General features: G+C 50.0%; 1 pseudogene; it reads left to right on the plus strand.

Annotated features, from left to right (window-relative positions):
- Positions 1 to 5,903: 5,903 nt before the first annotated feature.
- Positions 5,904 to 7,154, plus strand: LOC123157672 (bark storage protein B-like; annotated as a pseudogene).
- The last annotated feature ends 8,913 nt before the right edge of the window (positions 7,155 to 16,067 follow it).

Consider the following 16,067-nt stretch of genomic DNA (forward strand, 5'->3'; position numbering starts at 1 on the left):
TGTAACCCTAGCCCCCTCCGGTGTCTATATAAACCAGAGGGCTTAGTCCGTAGGACAACAACAATCAGAATCATAGGCTAGCTTCTAGGCTTTAGCCTCTACGATCTCGTGGTAGATCAACTCTTGTAATACTCATATCATCAAGATCAATCAAGCAGGAAGTAGGGTATTACCTCCATAGAGAGGGCCCGAACCTGGGTAAACATTGTGTCCCCCGCCTCCTGTTACCATTATCCTTAGACGCACAGTTCAGGACCCCCTACCCGAGATCCTCCGGTTTTGACACCGATACCCGCGTTTCAAAAAAATTAAACCCTTAAATTAATGGTCATATTTTATTGGTATTGTTGTCCATCTTTCATGAGTACGAGGGTGCAGTAAAATCTAAAGCCGGGGGCCCCAAACTCACCCTATACATTCGGGTGGACGGCTAGGTCAATGGCCGGTCAAAAGACCATACCCACTATGTTGCCGGTGGCGGAGCCAGGATCTCTGACATAGGTATGCCGAGTTAAAAAGATTGCATCGCGAAGCGAAACTATATATAAGACATGAATGTTTCAAGCATGATCACTAAACTTTTAATTATTATTTGTAGCAGCAAGGCCTTGAATATATTGGTGTTAGTAGAAGAATATAGATAGGAACACAATTTAACTCGACAATAACCCCTCTCGTAGTGATAACTGATAGCGTCAACAATCTATGAAATTAAGGGATAGATATAACCCATACAACCCCGCAAAAAAACTAATAAATTAAGGATGAATTGACAATTTAGATAACTCAGAATGGTAAAACTCAGAATGCGTGAAGCCAATTAGCCAAACTGGGAGTGGGATGGATGGATTAATGTGAGAAATTACTATGTCCCTTGCTCCAAGAGAAGTGGCCATCAAGCCTTTTCCAGTGCACAAGTGCTTAGATGAGGTGCTAAGTGTTTGAAAAAATTAGTAATTAAACTCTAACAGGAGCAATAAACCCGAACAGAAGGAATACTTCACAATCTTAGCCATGAAGTGTCATGAAAAAAAGCAACTGCTAGACCTGCAACAAGGTGTGGTACAAGCCCATTCAAACTTCATTAGAAGATGTAAAAGTCTGATCATCAGAAGATCCATTTCTAGTATGGACACACGATGTGTGCAGCAGATAAAACTCCGCAAGTACCTTAATATATGTTTCAATTCGTTATGTCCACCTGATAGTGAGATAGTCCAGTCTTATATAGCCTTAGTTGTATATGTATTGCCTGTGGGAAGGCGAGGTGTATCATCTCAAAATCCATATTAAGACTGCTTTCAACTCTTCACTACTAGTAGTCGTCCCATCAGCATTTTCCGTCCTTGAAATGGTGAAATCGTTGAATATCTCTCATGATTATTGCCCATCCTTGAAATAGTGACGGACGGTGGTTCTTCATTACCTGAATGGCTGTACCAGGAGATGTGTGACTGGCCTGTACGCAGCCGCAAGCTTCTCAATGTGGGTATTGAACAACGGTGCCATTCCACGATGTCATAGTGGCATCCGATCAAACACCGCCCTGCACTGCCAGTTTTTTTATAGAAAAAGAGGATGACCCCCGGCCTCTGCATCTGGGCGATGTATACGTCCATTTTATTAATTATTCTCACAAGACCTTACAAAGTCATACAACAGCAAAACTAAAGCCATCGTCTAAGCAACAACTGTCACTACACCTATCGAATTGACGAAGCGACGTAGATAGTCTGGGCCTAATACCAAACAGACATCGCAGCCAAACCTAAACATTTAAGACCTGAGGTCCCAACCAAGACGCCTGCCGGGTATGGGGCACCTACTAGTCCGGCGCACTCCTCAACCAGGACGCCTGCCGGGTATGAGACCGCTGCAGCCACCTGCCACCAATCCATCTTCAGAGCTGTAATGTTGCATGAACCGTGCCATGCCTCTCTGCCATTGATGCCACCACGACGCCCGACAGCGTCGTCCTCCCGCGTGAGTTCATCCTCCCACAGCGAACTCCGAATCTGCACTGCGCCACGCCGTCAAGATCCGTCACCATCAGTGTGTAGGATGAAGCACCGCTCCACCAAATAATCCGTCCTCTGGTCCCTCGATCACGTGTGTACCTCCAAGAATGACGCCCCCAAGGGAGGAACGACACCAGAGCGCCGCCGTCATCCGATCATCCGATCTGGGGTTTCCCCCGGAGGTAGCAGAGAGTGGCCTTGAACTTCTCCACGGCGATGCCTTCAAGAAGGGAAGACGCAGATAGCACCGCCACCGCCGGCCTTAGCAGGACCCGAAAGCAAGTTTTCACCCAGATCAGTGCGAAGGGATCCAACTCTCGAGCCCGGGCCGCCGTCACCACCAGCACCACCAGGCAGACCCTGGAGTACCGGCCAATCAGCGAGCCGCCGGCACCACCGCATCCAGATCGACGGCCACGCCGGGCCGCCACCATCCCTCGCTCCATCCAGGTCAGAGACGGAGCCGCCGACCGCGCACAGTGACCGTCGCCGCCTGCACATGCCGGAGCGCCACCGAGAGCCCAGAGCCCGCCACCACTTGCCGAAGCCAACCGCCTGAGCATTGGCACCACCGTGGAGCCATCAGATCGGGAAGGAAGACGCGCACCGACCACCCTCGCAGACCCCACCGCACGCCCGAGCACCGGCGCCACCGCGGCGCCATCAGATCGGGATGAGGAGGAGCCCGCGCGCTCGCCGTCCCTCGCAGACCACACCGCCGCCAGCGCCACCAAGCAGGGGAGCCCCGCCCAGATCCGCCGGCGGCCCGACCTGCCGCCGAGCCGAGCGCCGCCGCGAGGGTCGGCCATCCCGCACCGCCCAGGAGCCTCGCGAGGGGGGAAGGGAGCCCTGCCGCCGCCGACGCACGCGCGGGCTTTGCCTGGCGGCGTCCCCTGGCGGCGGCGAGGGTGAAGGAAGGCGAGAAAGGGGAGCGGCGGCGTTGATCTAGGGTTCCGACCGGGCCGCTCGCGGGAGCGGCACGGGGGACGGGAGAGTTTCCGGTACACGTCAAAGATCGCAGGTGAGACATTCACGAGCTCCTCAAAGCCACCACTAATCAAAAAGGCGTGCACCTCGCAGCAGGCCCCAAGCGCCTAACGGCCTAGGCGTCAGCGCATGCCAGAAGCATGGACACGAGCATGACGGAGTCAGGACACTCTCCGCAACGAGCATGTTCCAGGCAACTTGGTGTCGCACGGGCAGATTGTAGAACATCATGCTCCCAGCAAGTGTGGGGAGCGCTCCCAGCAAGTTTGAGTGCGCGGTAATGGACCTCAGGCGCGCGTGGTGGTTTTGGGCTACTCCCCTTCCGAGGCCCAGAGCACAGCTGACCGCCTCAATTGTCAGGTGGACACCTTCCCCACTGCCTACTTGGAGATCCCCATTAGCGACACCCGCCTCACGGTAACGGAGTTGCGACCGAAGGTCAACAAGCTTCAACATCATATTGAGCCGTGGCAGGGTAGATGGCTGTCTAAGGCTGCCCAGACTGTCCTGATTAACTCTTCCCTGTCCAGCATACTCCTCTTCATGATTAGCTTCTATAGCCTGCCTGAGACGCTTCATCATGAGATTGCCATGGTCCAGGCGCGGTTCTTCTGGGCAGGCGAGGGTGATAAGCAGCATATGGTTCATTGGACCGAGGTATGCAAGCCTCGTGAGCAGGGTGGGCTTGGGATCATGTCCTCCAAAGGCATGAATATCGCTCCGCTCACCCGCTGGCTTTGGAGGATTGCCAATGGGGAGGTTGGCCTTTGGTTGCGCATAATTCAGAATAAATACTTACATGGCCAGCCCCTCGGCTTCTACCAGCGGTCCGGCGCATCACAGTTCTGGCAGTCCGTCATCCAGCTTCTCCCGGTCCTTCGCATCGGGACCTCTATCGCGGTTGGCTCTAGCGCGTCCACCTTGTTCTGGTTTGATCGCTGGGCCGGCAAGGCCCCCTTTGCTGCGCGTTTCCTGGACCTGTTCGCCATCGCGGTCGAGCCTAGTATCTCGGTTGAGGTGGCTCTTATTGACGTAGGATGCCTCGCATTCTGGCGGCCATTTGGGCCTATGGACGCGATCGCATGGCAGGACGTCCTAGATTTCATCGCCTTACATGAGGCAGATGTGGAATAGTCGATTGGCCGACTCTCATGGCGTCTGGAGCCATCGGCTAGCTTTTCCACGAAATCCCTCTACCAGGCCATCGCGCAGACTCCAGGACCCGAGCCGCTTTGAAGATTCAAATATTCCTCTAGCAATGGATACGATGCCGCATCCCCTCCGGTGTTGAGGTGCTCAAACGAAATGGCCCTGGGGATGGCATATGTCCGCTTTGTGCGACGGAGGAAGAGTCAGACCACATCTTCTTCTCTTGCGTGTCCGCACAATTCCTTTGGAGTTGTTTCCACGAAGTGGTCGGCGACACTTGGTGGCACACCAATTCCCCCGACCTTTCTTCGAACTCCAGGCTTTTCCACCATCTATTCGCCACACTAGGTGGCTGATGGTTTGGGTGCTTGCATGGACACTGTGGACGATTTGGAATAAGCTTGTCATTTAGCAGGTACCTCTTCGACGTGCTATTGACGCGGTGTTCAAAATGTATGGTTATTTGCAGCTTTGGTAGCCGCTTAGCCGCCCGTGAGATCGAGACGTCATCAACACCATCATTCCCCATCTCTGTGCGATGGCTCTTCGCTTGGCGCCGCCACTCTCTCCACCACCACCGGAGCCGGATCAGTGTCCTCACTTCAGATCGTCGCCGCCTGTGCTTTTTAATTCTTTCTTTGGGCTTGTTGAGCTGTGCCATCAACGGAACCTTTGAACCTTATGTTGTGCTACTTTGTGTGCGGCGTGTGTGAGTGTGTGCGTGTGTGTTGTGACTGTTGTTGGACGTTGTGCTTTGGTGGTTTATTTTATTTATAAAGCGGGGCGAATGCTTTTTTCGGTAAGGCAGTCTGCTTGCCACGGAGAAGAGAAGGCGATGCAGCCCAGCGCAACGTCTTGTTCCGAACAAATGTGCCAAGGCTCGCTACGGATTTGCTGACTTGCCGTGGCCAAGTCAGCCACGCTACAGCGCCGCTACCTTAGCCCACCCGCGAGCTGTCAGATTCCCAACCAACGCTCCAGATTGATGCTACAGTATGCCGCTACAGTGCATCATCTACAGAAGCAAAGGGAGAACTGCTGTGCCGATGAAGTATTGATCTGGCCACTCTTTTCCGATCGAACGCTTTGCAGTGGCTAAGTCAGGCTACTGTAGCTGGGACTTGGCCAGACAAAGGCAGCGAATCCGAGCCCGGCAAGGCTTGATTGTGTCAACCAAGATGGCGATTTTGCTACGTATCTCCTAGTTATAGTGCACATATCTCCACGTATTCCCCTTGTTTATCTACATTTGTTTATCTACATTTCTTATGGTGTGCCGTTGATGCAGCACTTCTTGGAGCAAGTTTTCATGGTTTGATCCAGAGTGTTTCATTCCTGCTGTCTCCTATTCTCAAGCTAAACTAGCCTCTCCTTTTCTATTTTTCATTTCTTGCATGTTTGCTACTAAAGAGTATAGGAGAAAATTAGGTATCTGGTGAAACTCAATGACTCATGAAGCATGAAAGAGAGAACCGCTCAGCCTGCTGGATGCGTGTGTATATATAATGTACTCCTTCCGATCCAAATTAATTGACGCACACTTAGTATAAAGTTATACTAAGTGTGCTTCCATTAATATGTATCGGAGGGAGGACATAAGTTGTAATTCATGTAAGGTGTGGTTGGTGAAATTATTTATCACTGGTCGATTTATGAGACGTTTTTTACATGTAACCAACGAAGTTAAAGGGGTGCCTTCTCTTTTAAGCTTAGTCAAGACAGTTCACCTAGTTCTCTCTTGGTTAATTGATGTACTTTGGCAACTGCGCCGCCACGAGAGCTTGCACTGCAGCTGGGCATGGAGATGTCTTGCGGGCAGAGCTTGTGAAGGGAGGTGAAGGTGCCAAGGAAGACATGCGGGTGAGGACGCCTGGCAGGTCAGAGTGCACGGCCACAGTCGAGGGGCCGGACGCAACATGCCGGCTGGTGGGAGGAGACGACGATGAGGCTGCAAAAATTATCCCACCCACCCGCACGATTTACTTATATGAAATGTGCATATTTAAACTGTGGCGTACACTAAACAAGGGAATCACACTAGTAAAATATAAACACGTTCTAGACTCGATACAGAATATTTTATAAGAAACACCATGTGTCAGTGTCATTACAATCTAAAAGATATTTTCCAACAATCTCACACTTCGACCTCACAACTTCACAAGTACTCTACTATTCTGATTTAACTTTCTTTTCAGAAGTCCAAATCATAGAAATAATCATTTACAGAACTAACATTTAGCCAATTTAGTGTCCTGAATAGAGGTGGGAGCATGCTAGGGTCTCTGAAATACAAAAATGATGAGCTATACTCGGTTGGTAAACCTATGGAAGAAGTTTTCTGGTTACCTGTAAATTTGGCATGATTCAAAATAGCAGGACTTAAGGTGAGAGATAGTCTGTATTTAAGCAGTATAGCAAGTACATGCTTATTCTGAAAACTTGTACCAATTGTGAAATTTCTGCAGGTCAACCTTGAAAGATGTAATGACACTTTCTACTTACAAAAACCCCACAAGTGATTCATGGGCTAAAATGAGCGCCAGCCAACATATTTTTTGGCAATGCCGAATACTGGTAGTTCCTTTTCAGAAAAAATTGGGGTCTCAACGTTAAATGAGGAGAGCGCAGCTGTGGTGATGGTGGGTTCTATATCTTATCTCACACAGGTTTTGCTTAGACATCTGCCAACACTTGCGCCGCATCATTTCGGTTCAATCACAAAATTTAAGATAACACTACAATATTTCGGTTCAACAGACAATAGCGTCTCCTGGCGTACTTGTCATTATGTTCCGTGGAATATCTGATTTGGCTGGAGGGGAGCCAACATGGTCATCAAAAAGCCTGATGAACCTCTCATCTATTAATACACTCAAAGTGGCAGTGGAGTTCATTGCTACAATTGGCAGGCATGAATCAACGCCACCAGTACCAAAAGTTGTAATATCTGAACCACAGATAGCTGCCATATCCATCGCATCTAAAGAATATAAATAGCACAGTAGTTGGATATGGCAGCTAGCTCGAGGAGGCGCCGCTATCGAGGGCGAGGAGGCGCCGCTAGCTCGATCGTCGTCGTCTCACGTACCGTATGTTAGGGTTCCTCGTAGTCTGAGTCGAAGCTTTCGATCGGCTGGGACAAAACGGGCGAAACGTATTCCTCCGCTTCGCTCGATGGTGGGTCGCGGAGGACCTTTGCCGCCGGGGAAGAGAACGGTGGCGAATCAGGACGCCGGCCGCCTTGGGACTGCGCCGCAGCAGGGCAGCGGCGGTGGCCGTGGCGCTGGGTTGCCTGTTGCCAGCTCTGGGCTGAACCCCGCGGCCTTGGGCAGCGGCCGTGGAGCTTCGTTGCCGCCAACGGGGGCTGGCCGCGGGGGTGCGGTCCCGCTGCATGCTGGCAGGGGCGTGGCTTCGGTGGGGGTAGCAGCGGGCCGGGGCGGCGTGTTGCCCGGGCCTAGATCGGCGGCGCCTACTCCGACGGGATTGCGGCCGCCGGCGCCGGTTCCGGTGGGTCAGCGGCCTCCGGCGCCATCTGCAGCAGGGAACAATGCGGGCCGGGGAGGTGTTGCACCGCGGCCACCCGGTCAGGGGCTGTTGGCTGGCCAGCCGAGGCCAGCTCCACCACCTCACCTTGTCGCTATGCCTCCGCAAAATCGAGCCGGAACAGTGCAGCATCTGGCACGTCCACCGACTCAAGTCATGGCTGCACCTCAGGGTCAGTGGGGTGATGATGGGGTCAACGCGTATGGAGTTGGTAAGCACCGTGGATCCTCGTCGACTGGCGGCGGTCGAGGCCATGCTTGGCAGAGCGATGGCTCGGCGGAGCACCCGTTCATGGGGCCCCCATGAGGATTTGTTGAGGGGCGGCTGGCCCGGGTCTTCGACCGCGGGGTGGTTTCCGTGGTCACTGTGGTGGGCGTGGGGGTCGAGGGGGCCGGTATCGCCCACGACCGCCTACTCCGACTGTGACTGATCCGATGGTGGTTGATGGGGATGCTGAGCAGCAGGTTTTGACAGGCCAGGCTTTGGAGGTGGTCTCGGCGCTTGCCAATGTAGAGTTACCCGGGAATGGTTCCGGGGGGACTATATCTCTGGAGGATCCGTCCAGGGCTGAGTCTGATAGAGCTTCAAAATATGCGCGCAAGAAGGAGAATATGCTATGTTATCGTTGTGGTGGAAGGGACATTTTATTGTGGAGTGTGTGGCCGAGTTGTGTGGCACTTGTGGCAAACCAGCACACGATGCGGGGGGTTGCCCGCTTCTGAGAGAGCAGGCACCATCGCTGATGATGTATGGGGTGTACTGTGCCGAGCTTACGTTCTTTGAATCTCCAACGGAGATGGAGGTTCCTGACGAGACGTTGAGTTTGACAACTGGGTTAGTTAAGATTGCTAGAGGAGAGGTTTCGGAGTCGCAGATTATTCAGAGGCTTAAAGAGTTAGCCCCTGAGGAGTTCCGGTGGGAGCTTGCGACTGTGGAGGACAAGCTATTTCGGATTGAGTTTCCTTCAGTTGAGGACCTTCAGAGGCTTCTGAGTTTCGGGATGTGCAAGGTGCTAGGTACTGATGGTGTGCTTGAGTTTCAGGAGTGGAAGAGGGTTGAGCCTACGGGCAAGCCTCTGACTCAGGTTTGGTTGCGATTCTCTGGGGCTCCATCCAGGCCGATACAGGATGCCCGGGTCGTGGCCAGTTTGGGTATCATGATTGGCAGACCGGAGCGTGTGGATATGGACTTTACTACAGCCCACGGGATTGCCCGCGTACTGTTCAGTGTGCTAAACATCGAGTTTGTGCCGGAGGTGGTTAAGTGGGCATATCGAGGTCACATATATGACCTTGTTATTGAGTTCGAGGATGAGAGTATCTTTGCCGGAGTGGCCAACGGGTCTGATTCTGATATGCACGAGGATGATGATAGTTCGGCACTTAAGGAGGCACCAGCTGCTGATAGTGGACGTGAGTTGTCCACGACGCAGGGTGCTGATGCCCACATGTCTGCGGATGGGACGGTTACTCCTTCTACGGTGCCGACGACTTCTCTCAGGTTCGGTTCTTTCGAGCCGGCATCTGCACCCCCGAGACTGTGGAGTGATCGGGTGGAGTCAGATGAGGTGTTTGAGCGCTCGCTTCCGGCACTGGAGTTTGAGGAGCCAGTGTTTCCTCTTTTGGGGGAGTCGCCGATCCCGGTCAGGGCTGAGGCGGAGGAGGTCGTTCGCGCATGAGAGAGTCTGAAGATGGGGACTTTGGACTACTCCTCTGCGGCCGCGACTGTGCAGGTGCAGCCCATGGTGCCTGCTGATGGTGGGGGCGTGGGGCAGGTGGCCGCGCTTCCCTCATTAGGGCCGGTGGTGGGTGAGCTTCCTATGGTGCAGCTTGAGCCTTCGGTTGGGAGGCCGAGGTTGCTCGACCAGACACCTTTACTTCCTTCTTCCGGGTCGGCGATGCTGGCGCTAGAGTCGCGGTCCGGACGGGGCTCGGGGCAGGTGGCCTCGGTGGCCTCGGGGGCCTCTTCTCCTGTGGCGCCACGAGGGCCTTGTTTGCCGGCGGCGCCGGTGCCGACAGTTCGCCCTTTGGCCGGGGTAGTGGGGGAGCTCGGGCAGGAGGCCATGGCTTCTCCGTCCCCCGGCATGGTGCACCCCAGTAGAGCTTCTCGGGAGGAGGTGATTGCTTTCAGTGGTATCCCGGATCCGGTTTCTGAGGGGCGACGGTTGAGCAGTCGTCTCCAGGACCATCCGGAAGTGGACGACATTCAGCAGCGGTGCGCTATGAGGGCGGCCAAGCTTCGTGACGTGGAGGTCACTACGGGTATGTCTGTTAATACTTCTAATTCTATTTTGCATTTTTCCAATGATGAGATTATTAATAATGCAAATAAGCTAGGAATTTCACTAGGTAGCAATGATAGTGAAATTTTAAATTCGGTTAATGATTTATTGGATTTAGAGGCTGAGCGGGCGCTTGAGATGATATGTAACTTAGCTGCGGTTAAACCCATGAATAACTCCGAGATTGAAGCTTTGGGGGTTAGGGTACTCAATAATCTGTGTGCGGATCTCACTCATTCGTCTCCTGAGCCTGAGGAGGAAGATGAGCGAGTGGACTTTGTAGAAGTGCGCGCCTCTGAGACTGGTTGTGAGGACCAGTTGGAGAGTTTCAATATTCCTAAACGCAAATGGAAGCGGAAGATTTACCCGGTTTCCGCAGTGCGTAGGAGCGCGCGGATTAGAACAGCTAAAAAATTCCATGACGATTTATGAAAGGAATCTTTTGGAATAGCAGAGGTCTGAAAGACTTGGCTAAAAGAAGGTTTCTTGCTGAGGCTTCTGTTGAGCATAAGTTGGACTTTATCGCTTTATCGGAAACTGGTAGAGCCGACTTTTCGCCTCAATTTCTCAGTACGCTGTCGGGAGGTATTGAGTTTGATTGGCATTGTCTACCGCCGCGAGGAAGACCGGGTGGGATTTTACTCGGAGTTAGATGTGACTCGTTAGAAGTCCGAAGCGTGGTCATGGGGGGATTTCGAAGTTAAGTTTAGGGTGAGGTCGAAGATCGATGGGTTTAACTGGGCTTTGGTGGCGGTTTATGGAGCCACACAGCCCGAGCTTAAACTAGATTTTTTGGCTGATTTGGTTAGGATTTGTGGTTCTGAGCAACTGCCTATCCTAGTAGGGGTGATTTTAATATTATCAGAAAGAGTGATGAGAAGAATAATGATAACTTCGACGGTAGATGGTCGTTCATGTTTAACACCATCATTGAAAATCTGGATCTGCGCGAGATAGAGCTTTCGGGCAGGAAGTTCACTTGGGCTAATGCCTTGCCTAATCCGACGTTTGAGAAGCTGGATTGAGTTCTGGCTAGCGTCGAATGGGAACAGAAATTCCCATGTGTAACGGTGCAGGCACTTACACGGGGCATTTCGGACCATACACCTTTATTCATCGACTCTGGGGAGGCCACCCATGTGGGAAATAAGAATGTCTTCTCATTCGAGCTTGCGTGGTTTGATAGACAAGGGTTCTTAGATATTGTTGCTAGAGAATGGGCTAAGGATGCAGGAGGTAGAACTGCACTTGAGCGCTGGCAGAATAAAATTAGGCACTTGAGAAGCTTCCTACGAGGGTGGGCTAAACATCTTAGTGGGGTTTATAAGATTGAGAAGGAATAGCTCCTTTCGCTTATTCAGTCCCTTGATGTAAAAGCTGAGAACATGATCCTGCCAGCCTTAGAGCTTCAGGCGAAGCTCGATGCGGAAATGAGGCTGAAAGAGCTACTTCGTGAGGAAGAATTAAAGTGGGCGCTTCGGGCCAAGGTCCAACGGGTCGTCCAGGGGGACGCGAACACACAATTTTTTCACATGATTGCTAATGGCAAGCATAGAAAGAAGAGAATCTTTCAACTTGAACAAGATGAGGGAACGATTCTGGGTCAGAAAAACTTAAAGCTGTATATCACTGAGTATTACAAGCAGTTGTTTGGACCTCCAGAGGAGAACTGTGTGTCGCTGGATGAGTCTAGGATTGAGGATGTGCCTCAACTGACAGTTGTTGAGAATGATATTTTAATTGCTCCTTTCTCTGAGAAAGAGGTATTTGAGGCCATTTCCCAGATGAAGAATAATAAGGCTCCTGGCCCGGATGGTTTCCCGGCCGAGTTTTACAAGAAATGTTGGCACATTATTAAAGGAGATCTATTGCCTTTGTTCAATGATCTTTTCGCTGGCCAGCTTCACCTTTTTAAGCTGAATTTTGGAACGATAACACTTCTTCCCAAGAAGACAGGGACAGTGCGGATTGAGCAATTTCGGCCAATCTGTCTTCTTAATGTGAGTTTCAAAATTTTTACCAAGGTTGGGACGAATAGGCTCACAGAGATTGCGCATACTGTGGTGCAGCCTACTCAATCTGCTTTCATGCCGGATAGAAACATTTTTGAAGGGGTGGTGGTCCTGCATGAAACGCTCCATGAACTTCACACGAAAAAACTGGGTGGAGTGGTTTTTAAGGTGGATTCGAGAAGGCGTACGATAAAGTCAAATGGACCTTTCTACAACAAGCCTTACGTATGAAGGGTTTTGACGAAGCTTGGAGGCGCCAAGTTGAATCTTTCATGCAAAAAGGGAGTGTTGGAATTAAATTGAATGACGATATAGGTCATTATTTCCAGACACACAAGGGCCTGAGGCAAGGTGATCCAATGTCTCCTATCCTCTTCAACATTGTTGTTGATATGTTGGCAATCTTGATAGGAAGGGCAAAGGAGGCAGGACAAGTAGGTGGCTTGGTGCCTCATCTTGTCGATGGTGGTGTGTCCATTCTGCAGTACACTGATGATACAATCATCTTTATGGAGCACGACTTGGTTATGGCGAGAAATATGAAGCTGGTATTGTGTCTTTTTGAGCAATTGTCTGGTCTGAAGATCAACTTCAATAAAAGCGAGTTATTCTGTTTTGGTAGAGCCAAAGAGGAACAAGATGCTTACAAGCAACTCTTTGGTTGCGATTTGGGGACTCTTCCGTTCACTTACCTTGGTATCCCCATTCACCATCGTAAGTTAACTAACAGCAAGTGGAAGTGTATCGAGGATCGGTTTGAGAAGAAACTGAGCTACTGGAAGGGCAAACTTATGTCGTATGGAGGCCGATTGATTCTTATTAATTCGGTGCTCACGAGTTTGCCTATGTTTCTTTTATCCTTTTTTGAGGTTCCAGTTGGAGTTAGGAAAAGGCTGGACTTCTATCGGTCTCGTTTCTTCTAGCAGAGCGATGAAACTAAGAGAAAGTACCGTCTAGCCAAATGGGATGTCATTTGCCGACCAAAAGACCAAGGGGGTCTTGGGGTTGAGAACCTTGAAGTTAAGAGCAGATGCCTTCTCAGTAAGTGGCTTTATAAGTTATCTGCCGAGACTGAGGCAACTTGGGCGCAGATTCTTCGTAACAAGTATCTGTACTCTAAGACCTTGTCGCAGGTGACGGCTCGACCCACTGATTCGCCCTTCTGGAAGGGGTTAATGAGGGTCAAAGCTACTTTCTTTAACAGAACAAAGTTTGTTGTCGGTGATGGCAATAACACTCGATTCTGGGAAGATACCTGGCTAGGTGATGCACCACTGGCACTCTAGTATCCGGCGCTTTATCGCATTGTGCAGCGACGGGATGCTCTGGTTGCAACGAGTTTGCAATCTGCTCCTCTTAACATCCGATTTAGGAGGGTGCTTGTGGGTGACCGGTGGGAGGCTTGGATTCATCTGGTGAGTAGACTCATGGAGGTTCAACTTACTCATCAGCCCGATCAGTTGTGTTGGAAGCTTACTAAATCTGGTGAATTCATAGTCAAGTCGAAGTACATTGATGTCATCAATTCTAGTGTGATTCCTAGTTCCAAACACGTTTGGAAAGTTAAGGTTCCTTTGAAAATCAAAGTGTTTATGTGGTTTGTGCATAAACAAGTCGTTCTAACAAAAGATAATTTGATTAAGCGCAACTGGACAGGATCTACTAGGTGTAGTTTCTGTGATCGGGATGAAACTATCAAGCATCTTTTCTTTGATTGCCCGATGGCGAGGGTGTTGTGGCGCTCGGTGCAAATTGCCTTTAACATTACTTCTCTGAATTCGGTCAGGTCATTGTTTGGAACGTGCCTGGTTGGTATAGAGGCCGAAACAGCTAGACAAATTCGAGTGGGAGCATGTGCGTTGTTTTGGGCAATTTGGAACTGCAGAAATGACTTGGCTTTTAACAGAACAACAACTATTCATTTTTTGCAGGTTCTATTCTGGGCTACTGCGCTAATTCGTACGTGGTCATTACTCACTCCGACGGAGGCCAGGGCGCGTTTGGTTACTGGATCTGTTCGATGGGAGATGGTAGCGCAGGATATCTTCAACCGGTTTGGATGGCGGTCATGTAATAGGATAGGCGCTTAGTTTACCTATCTCTCTTTACTATGCCAGCCGGTTGTGGCTTTTGGGCCTTGTTTTATTTTGCTTGCTCTTTGTGAGTCAGTATCCTTTGTTGCAGCACTTTGCAAGACATTGTTGAACTACTTTATTTATTTATAAATGTAGCCGTATGCATCTTTCTGATGCAGAGGCCGGGGAACCCCCCTTTTCTAAAAAACAGTAGTTGGAAACTACATTCAGAGAAAAGCGATCCTTGGCTTCCAAGTAGACTAATTTTCCAATAGAACAATTAAGTGTTCAATGTATACTCAATTATAAACATGCCTATGTCGACCCATTCTATTTTGAGATAATCCTTGAACAAAATGGGGAATGAAAAAATATGATACAGAAAAACATGGAATGTTGTTACAGTTCTTCATTTCCGTTAGAATACAAGATGATGAGGCCGAGCACAACATCTTCTTTTTTCCAGTTTTCTCGGGTTATCGCGTTATAACTTTTTCTTCCCAGATAAAGCAAAACAAACTTGCACCTGGATGCGTTGATGCATTGATAGTAGATAGAAAAAAAAATATGTACAAACCTCGCATCGGTTCAACACCCCCAAAATGCAACTCTACCGTTTAATTAACCACCCGGAGAAGTGCAGCAGGGATTTATCGTGTCAGAGCAACATTGCAATTTTGGATTGCATGTTGTCTAGGATGGTGACATTATGATGCTACCAGATCTACCCAAGTTGTGAACAAGATCAAGAGATCACGAAGATCGTCCCTTCAGCACTATTGCCGGGGTAAATCAGATGGTCCGCTACCACCGGTATACGATCACATCAGAACTTTATAAGGCACTCACATGAATCTCCAAGTTACATTGCACGTATCTCCAAAATCAGTTCCTGCTCTGCTACATTTCCTGAGCAGGCATGAACTATGGATCCATCTGCTCGAGAGTAAAGAATGGCGTGGCATTTTATCATCCCTCGTTTGAGCAAGTTTTTCTTGTTTGATCCAAAGCTTTTCATTCCTGGTGTCTCCTATTCTCAAGCTAAGCTGGCATCTCGTTTTCTCTTTCTTCTTTCTTGCTTTGTTGCTATTAAAAGAAATTTTAGCAATGCGCCAAGCATGAAGGGAACCACTCATCCCGATTGTTGCATGTGTATATATACATGTACAGAATTGTTTGTTGTATAAGGTACGGTTGGTGAAACAACTTAACACTTGTCGATTTATTAAGATGTTTCTCACAGAACATAACAAATGTTTTTTTATATGGATGCTTTATATATGGAGGGCAAGGGACTCCTTTTCTTTAAGCTTAGTCCAGGCCTGTGCCGGTCATTTCAAATTTGAAAACCAACTCACCTTGTTCTCTCTTGGTTGACTAATGTATTTTGGCAAGCGCCCTACTGCGAGGGCCGAGGGCTTGCACTGCAGCTTGGTATAGAGGCGTCTTCTGGGCAAAGCTTGGAAGGGAAGTGAAGGTGCGGGGGAAGACATGCCGGCGAGTACGCCTGGCTGGTCAGAGTGTGCGGCACAGTAGGGGTTGGATACAACATGTCCGCTGGTGGGAGCAAATCATCCCACCCACCTGCACACTTTATGTACATGAAAATATGTGCATGTTTAAGCTGTGGCCAACACGAAACCAGGGAATCATAATGTCACCATCATCGTGATCTCTTGATCTTGTCCGGCGCCTGTCGGTGAGGGAGGGCGCGTTTGAAATTGTTACTGGGCCAGGGTGGGCCGACAGTAGCAACAATGGTTATGGGCTCCGAAAACTCTGGGTATATGGCCGGAGACCCAAGCCGCTGCCCTCGCTCTCGTGCTGCCAGGTGTTGATGTTCTTTAAGTCACCTGAGGTGGCAACATCGACGCATATGATGGAGGGATCTTTTCCAGGAGTAGTCAGGGTGACTAATGGTTTTATGACAGAAGCATAGATTATGCAGCAGTTAGGCGAGTTGGCACAGGGCACTTTTCAGTGGAACCTTGTCAAGTTA

The sequence above is a fragment of the Triticum aestivum genome, chromosome 7B (genome assembly GCF_018294505.1).
Source record: "Triticum aestivum cultivar Chinese Spring chromosome 7B, IWGSC CS RefSeq v2.1, whole genome shotgun sequence".
Classification (NCBI taxonomy): domain Eukaryota; kingdom Viridiplantae; phylum Streptophyta; class Magnoliopsida; order Poales; family Poaceae; genus Triticum; species Triticum aestivum.